Source organism: Xenopus tropicalis, chromosome 6 (genome assembly GCF_000004195.4).
Source record: "Xenopus tropicalis strain Nigerian chromosome 6, UCB_Xtro_10.0, whole genome shotgun sequence".
NCBI classification, from domain to species: Eukaryota; Metazoa; Chordata; class Amphibia; order Anura; family Pipidae; genus Xenopus; species Xenopus tropicalis.
Window position 1 is genome coordinate 59,492,597 of NC_030682.2, and position 8,323 is coordinate 59,500,919.

At 35.9% G+C, this 8,323-nt stretch overlaps 1 long non-coding RNA gene across 2 annotated transcripts; it reads right to left on the reverse strand.

The window, feature by feature from the left end:
- Positions 1-287: 287 nt before the first annotated feature.
- LOC101731772 lies at positions 288-8,012 on the reverse strand. 2 transcript variants are annotated; one of them, XR_001924770.2, is made up of 3 exons: positions 5,891-8,012; positions 3,606-3,853; positions 288-1,634 (listed from the first exon to the last, which is right to left on the reverse strand). It is a non-coding gene; the product is annotated as an uncharacterized LOC101731772 (long non-coding RNA). The 2 variants fall into 2 exon arrangements; XR_208714.4 differs by having other exon boundaries at positions 3,586-3,853.
- Between the last annotated feature and the right edge of the window lie 311 nt (positions 8,013-8,323).

Below are 8,323 nucleotides of genomic sequence, written 5' to 3' on the forward strand. Positions count from 1 at the left end.
ATTAGGTGAGCCAAAAGTGTGGCGTTTTTACTAAACAATAGGAGGACTATTGGGCAGTATGCTTTATAAATTTTGACTTGCATTCTCCTTTAAGAGTATGGAGAGATGATATTGTTCTAGCTAATAAATTTAAACTCAATATACAGCACCGTCCAGTTCAAGCCTTAGAACCTATAATTTTGCATGCGTTACTACTCATATCACATGCGCAAAAATCTCAGTTATCGCAAGGCGTTATGTCCATCGCATTGCGAGAATTATCTAATAGAAATAATACTAACGCATAATTCACAGATATATTTGAAGCGTTAAAAGCATAAAATATCACAATAATTTGTGCTAATATTAACCCCTAGTAGGAGTGGGCGTTACTCCAAAAACATTGCGGTTCATAAGCGTTTGTGATAACAACATAGAGTTTGCAGTCGGATTTTTGTTGGATTGTGAAGAAGAGAATCATACATTGTGTACAAAGTGCAGATGACAGAGGCAATTGAGTACGGGGAGAAATCGTAAACTATTACTTTGCGTGTAAGTACCTACAGTCTTTAATAAATAAAAAAGAAACACAAAACAACATCTGAAACAATACTCCTTATTTCCAGTGAAAATAGTTGCTTTAAAAAAAAAAATGCTCATTTATTTTATTGAGCACAGCAGTAGTGAGTGGCAATATGCAATATTTCTGCATTCACAGTAACTATTATTCACTAACTCCTTATTGGTGCTAATAATGAAGTAATTAAGCTGCAACAGCTAACTTGAAAATAGTTGTATATGAAAACATAACTGGATTTTCTCCACTAAGGCTCATTGTCCCTTGGAGCGGGTGAGTCCCCCCCACAAATATTTAAAAGAGAAATGTTTATTTACATACCACTATGATCACACAGGAGTAATGTTTGCTAACATTAAAATAACTCTTTTCTTGCATATTTACAGTGAGGAACTCTAATTAAACACTTTAAACAAATCTGCCCCTCAGCATATCAACAAAACATGACAAATTATTTTTTTTTTGTTGTGAAGTTGGAGAGCTTGCTGAACTATCTGCACTATCTATCCTACTACAGCGTGTTGGCACTATACGACTGCAATCTATAACACTTAGCAACTTGTTGACAATTACTCATGTTATCTAAAATGGCATTTTGTTTTTCCAGCAAAGAAATATGTTGTTCCTTGACCTTTAAGTGTTGCTCATGCATCTTTAACATAGCTGCCTCGTGTGAGGCTAGTCGTCCCTGACTGTTGTTGTAACATGTTGTGGTGATACACAGATCAAGATGAACAACATGCATTTTTTTCATGAGAGATTTTTGATAATTGATAAGAGAGTTATGGAAACAATTTTTTTTCTGGTTCAAGTATTTTTGGGGTAACAGTAGTATTTGTGGATTTGACCTTACATTTAACAAGTGCTTGTTGTGGGCATTCTGAGGGGTTATAATTATTATCATTACCAGAATCATTGGCATCATAAGAAAATACAGCATAATCACTAAAATTTTCAGGACACTATCTTGCATTATCATCAACAATAAACCTTCTCTTTTCCATTTCAGGAGATTGGTGTGGTTTTCTGCGGAGTTGACTTGCTGACTTTCCAACCCAGTGACCTCTTGGACGTTCATCTAAAAAAAAATATATTTTTTTGTCTATGAAGATTCTCATTCATCCAGGTATATATACATATACAGTATCTAGTAGAATTAAGTTTAAAACAACTGGACTTTTCTGAGTTTTTCTTGAAAACGTTTCACCACTCATCCGAGTGGCTTCTTCAGTTCAGTTAGGTGTTAGCTGAAACTGACAGGTGTAAGAAGGTATGATCCAATCACAATGGTACCATGATTCTCATTGATGACGGTGTTAATCCTTCAAAGTACATGACTGGAAGTGTGAACTGTTGTGAAACCGCCGGGGTAAGGATGTCAAAGCGGCATTGTTGATGACAAGCGGTGTCGCAGGCCCCCTCCTCTGTTCAGGGATGGTTTTTCCAGGCTGGCATAAATGGCATCTTTCACACCTCTTTCAAACCATCTGTCCTCTCGGTCCAAAATATGCACGTTACTGTCCTCAAAAGAGTGACCTTTTTCTTTGAGGTGTAGATAGACTGCTGAGTCTTGTCCTGAGGAGTTCGCCCGCCTATGTTGGGCCATTCTCTTACAGAGAGGTTATTATGTCTCCCCAATGCAGAGCACTGTTCACTACACTGGACGACATAGACCACATTATTTTTCATGTGCTCGGGTGTAGGGTTTTTAGGGTGTACCAGCTTTTGTCTCAGAGTGTTGCTGGGTTTGAAGAACACAGGAATGCAATGTTTGTTGAAAATTCTCCTAAGGTATTCTGATGTTCAAGCAACATATGGGATGACTATGTTGCTTTGCCTGCTGTGTTTCTCCCTTCTGTTTGTTGGTCTGGTCTTTCTGCTGGTCTTTGATTAGGTTTTAATAAAGGCCCAGTCTGGGTACCCACAAGTTTTCAGAGCTCCTTTTAGATGTTTATATTCCTTCTCCTTGGCCTCTGCAGTGGATGCCACAGTTTCAGCCCAATGATGAAACGTTTTCAAGAAAAACTCAGAAAAGTCCAGTTGTTTTAGACTTAATTCTACTAGATACCCTTTCTTTCAAGTGTAGCAAGTACAATACTAAGGCATGCTGTGACACTAACCCTACTAAACTACTTCAACTTTCTACTAACTGGCCTTGCTAACTCCCATTGCTATCCCTTATATTCTGTATTAAACAGTGCTTCCAGAATGATCCTCCTTCATAAAGGAGAGTACAGGGCATTAACAATTTTTGGGAATATTATGTTATGGTAATGACATCCCTATTTACTGTATTAATTTGTTGTTGTACTCAACAGCCTTGGGTACATAAGTAGCGCAGATAAAGAAGGAAAAGAAGTAATCAAAAAGTAAAAGCAGATTGATGAGAAAAGCAGATGAGCAAGTGTTAAATAGAAATATCCCTGTATGATGTGTACCTATATTTGGATTCATCAGAAAGTTTTTTCTTGAGGACCCTTTTTATGTCTTGGTATCTTTCCTTGCAATGCTGCATGCTTCTTGGACTGACACCAACACTGTTGACATGGTCAGCTATGTCCTTCCAGTATTTAGTTTTGATGGCAGTAGCAGTTTTAGCAGAATATTTGGCAATTATTCTGTCAAACAATGGAACTAATATCTCAATAAGAGCTTCATTTTCAAATTCGGTAAATTTCAGATTTCTCAGTCTGCTCTCATGCAATTGTTTCTTGCTTTGGTGAGTAGGGTGTGTCAAGTTCCTCACTTTCTATTTCACTTGCTTCCTCTGGATGATAATCTCTGTCTGTAACTTCAATATATATATTCTGGGCTGCTAATGTAGCCAGGCCTCTCTTCCTCATTGTCAGTGATGGACAAATGTGAAGTTGCACATGTTTGGTTTTTTTTGTGTTTAGTTTCTGTTCTGTCATATTTACTAACACCTGAACTCTCACTGCTGTCATTAAGGTGAATAGGTATTTCAATTTTCTGTTCACATTTACTAACACTTGCACTAACTTGGTTTGGGCTAAATCTCTGACTCTCACCTCTATCATGCCCAGCATACCTTGGTCCTCCTTTTTTTTCAGCTATTTATTACTGCCACTGCTGTCTTCAATATCGTTGTTGCCCCTCCTTTCCATTGTTTGCCTTGCCAAAGGGTTCCTTTTAAGCGGTTCAGATGGTGTTTGTGCAGCTGTACTATCGGCATCCTCCATCTTGCGACTCACAGTGGCAATGGGGAAAATGGTGGAAGTCATGTGGTATGTGACACGTAACGTTTACGTGCGCAATACTGTGCGCTAATATTGCGTGCTACGAAATAACACATAAATATTTTTCGTGCTTTAAAATATTGCTTAAAAATTTGTAATCGCAAGATAATTAACGACAATAAAATTGCTTCCTAAATCAGACAAGTGTCTTTTTTGTGAATCGATCATTAATTCTCAAAATATAAGAAGTAATAATATTTTTATTGCATGCTAAAAATAACACTAATTTTTTCGGCCTTCAGTGAATCGGCTCCTTAGCCTCCAGATGAAAATTTACTAATGCCCTAACAACTAATATTCTAATCAACCAAATTAACATCCAAGCTTTGTACGAATAGATGTTCAATCAATATAATGCAGAATTCCTCAGGTTTCATAAGGATTGGTACTTTTAGGATTGGTCCGAAACATGAATGGCAACAATGATCCACTTATACTCTAATGTAAAGAAAAAGAAAAAGTGATAAAAAAAATGCACCTTTGCACCACCCTGTGGTATACTAATTCTTAGACCTCATGACAGGAATGTTAAAACTTAATCTTTAATAAGTACTGATTAAAAAGTCAAATCAATGTCAAGTAAGCTAAAATAAAGGGCACAGCTAAGTTGCACCCTGATTGCTCATAGAAAGGCACTGTGCCTTAGGGGTAGGGGTTAACTGGGGAAAGAGTCATTCTAGAGCTGCATTCTAAGGGTACTAAAAGAGGCGCACCAAGGGTGTTGTTTGCCTGGGGAGGGAGAACGGAAGGGGTGTTGATGGGTGTGGGCCACTCATGGTGGGCTGGAGAGCCGGTTGTGCAGGCCTGTACCCTTAGACTGTGACTCTAGAATGACTCTTTCTCCAGTTAACCCCTACTCCTAAGGCATAGTGCATTTCTGCAAGCACTCAAGGTGCAACTTAGCTGTGCCCTTTATTTTAGCTCACTTGACATTCTTTTTAATCTGTACTTATTAAAGGTTAAGTTTTAACATTCCTGTCATGAGGTCTAAGAATTAGTATACCAGAGGGTTGTGCAAAGGTGCATTTTTTTATCACTTTTTCTTTACATTTATGATTTTGATCATGCACACCCCTGGACACCCATTAGAGTATTAGAGTGACAGTGCTCTCCAATTATAATGATTTCACTTACACTCTAGCTTTATATATCCTTTATACCTGCACATTTTTTTCTATTCCTTTTTGCCCCTTTCCTTCTTTCCCTTTTTTTCCTTCCTATCAAGCTGACTTTCCTTATTGAGGATATTATAAGTGGAATAGCAGCTACTGTCATCTTTCTGTGTTTATTTATACAAATAAAAACCGCTGAACCTTAAAAAAATAATTCTGACGCTGGTCTCACTTCTGTAGCTTAAACAAGCCGTTGATATAAATACCTCTTCATGCCACAACAGTGTTAAGTGTTGCTTTAATGTGTACATTTGGTCATCTACTAAGGAACTAGGGGGTACAAGTATGGAAGACTTAGATACCTTTTCATTAAAACTTTCTCTTCATGAAACTCAATCAAGACATTTTTTTCTTTTCACACATTTACCGCTATTCTTTCTACCCTAATATCCTTTTTGGTACTCACTTTTTTTTTATATTTCACTCCCAGAAGTATAGGACATGGTTGATGATTATACTGCAATTTTCCCACCAGAAAATGGAAAAAAGTAATGCCTATATTTTTCACATTGTTATATCTAAAAATGATTGAATATATATGATTTTTGTTCATAGAAACCTATGATTGGCTCCTTGCAGGGAAAATACTTGCCATAATTCTTTCTTGTAAGTGTTCTTTCTTTGATAATTATAATTATTATAAAAATAATGCACTTTAAACTGACTCACAAGGAAAATTGTGCCTTTTACTCTGTGCACAAATTATAAAATCATATTTATTACAATATCATTATGACACCATTTTCCCCTAGAGGTAAAAAACCTTTTCAGTGCAAAAATATCTACAAGGTAAGACAATTTTGATAAATACCAAACATAAATGATACACTTTGTAATTTGTAAACTAAACTAATTTGACCCTTAACATTTAATTATCAATGTAAATAAATGCTTTATTATCTTACCTAGCTAAACTTTATTTTGAATGGAATATTTATCAAACATGGTTGATGCTTCGTTTGAACAGAGTCTGTTTGTGTCTCTTTCATTTCTTGTTGCTTCATTTCTACAAGGAATGTAAAGAATGTAAATATGAATTAGGATATGTGGATGCATTTCCAGTATTGATGCTGCATTCCTGTCTTTAGTACACACTATTCAATACTTAAAAATAACATCAGAGATTTTTTAAATTGACTGTCTAAATTAAATGTTTATGATTGGCGCAATACAGTCATTCTGCTGGTAATTCCAAGGTTGAATCATTTTACCTTTCCCCATGGTACAAGTGCTTAAAGGGGCAGTATACCCCTGTGTTCAAGATTAGTTCACTGAATAGGACTTGTGCTTAACAAACTGTTTCCTATTATTATTTTTTTTTAAGTACATAATAAACTTCTGCTTATCTGTAAGCTAAAACAGTCACAATAGTAGTATAGTAGTAGAAGATAATCGGAATGCAGCATTTAAGCATTTGGTGGTTGTCAATGGTAAGTTCTCTATTTAGAGTATGGCCCCTAGTGGTTGCTGTGGGATTCTGTATTGGACTCACATATATATTTTTTTTAATAATGACTAGAGGACATGCTTTATAAAAAGTGCATCTGTGTTTATTGTACAAAACTAATTAGGCCAATTAATTCCATTCAGGATATGGCATCCTTGCAGCAGGATCTTGACAAACTTGAATCTGGGTAGCTAAGTGGCAGATAAGATTCAGTGTTGATAAATGTACGGTTATACACCTGGGAGTTGCCACTTTGTATCCTAAAAAGGCTATAGATTCAGGGAAGAACAGTTAGACAGTTATATGTTATTTTAATGCAAACATTTGTAAATTGCTATGTTGCTGTGCTTAATTATTATAACTTTATTTGTATAATTGTATTAATCTCTTTGTGCTTCAGCTCCATAGGTAGACATTAGGGATTATTTCTGAAATTGAAGATATAGTATCTTCAAATGAGAAAAACAAAATAAAAATATAAATACATGAAACATTTTACTGGTAAATTCAGAAACAAAAATTGCATTACAAAATGTTATTTAAAAAGTATTGAACACACAGATACAAATATTATTTTATATCTTGTCCATGACTCAGAAGAATGCATGTTCTAAATCAGACATTTGAAACAGAGGCAAATACAAACTTGAAATGGAGATGCAAAGGAGAAAAAAAATGTACTTATTGTTTATTCCAGTAGGATGTTTGTAAAGATTTATATTCAGCATGAGTCGATCCAATTAAATAGATGTCACTCTCTTTAGGACTCACAGAGAGCATAAATATAGTATTACAAGGAATTGTATAAAGTAACATCATTAAAGAAACAAGTGTTTGCTAAGAATTTTTGTCTCCTATTGAGAGGAAGAGGAGAGGAAAGGGTCAGGGGGGTCAGGGAGGGAAGGGTCAGGGAGGGAAGGGTCAGGGAAGGAAGGGTCAGGGGGGCTCAGGGAGGGAAGGGGGGAAATTACATGTAAGTCAGGTTCCTTCTCTCTTGGGCACCTGACCTACTGAGTTGCATGGAACGATTTTAGATTGAAAAGCAGCATCTAGTTAAATAAGGTACAGTAAGTAACCTTTGCTGGATGAAATATTGCTGTAAATCAGAAAACATTAGTGATGAGCGAATCTGTCCCGAAACAGCAAAAAAATTCACGAAATGCAGCTACTGTGCAACTTTTTTGACATGGGTACGACTTTTTGCGACAGTTTTGCAAACAAAATTGCCAGTGGCAAAATTTCGCTGCAAATCCATGCCTGCTGAAAAGATTTTGCTCAGCACATGAATGAAAAAGAAAAGTAAGGAACTATCAAAAAACAAAAATTAAAAATGAGAAATAAAAAGGTGCCTTCTTTAGCCCCTGCCTGGGTCACAGGGTTTACATACAGTCCTTGTTATATGTTTGGTCAGATGAGTGAAAGAAAATAGCGTTGCAATTCTGCATTTAATAGCTGTTTAACGTTCTGTGTTTGGTAAATATTTAGCAAGTTTTGAATGTCCTCCGTGTTGCCCAAGGATATATTTATGTAAATATGTATATTTATTCTTATATACACATGTACATGAATATTCCTGGTTATAAAGGTTCTTTAATAAAAGAGATAGTTCAATCAAAAATATACTTTTATTAACAAAAGCTATTGACACATATCTACAGAAATAACAAAGATACAAAATACAAAACAACACAAAATCTAAATACAGTATATACTGCTATTTAGAAAGATAATTATAAAGGTGTAAATGTTGCATAGAATCCCACTGCCTCCCTTATACTCATCCTTCCATTGAGTCAGGCATTTATGTCCTCCCTCCAGGAACTCCAGGAACACTTAACCCATGCTATTAACGTAGAGATCAGTCATAGTTGATGTGGCAAGTTCTGATTGG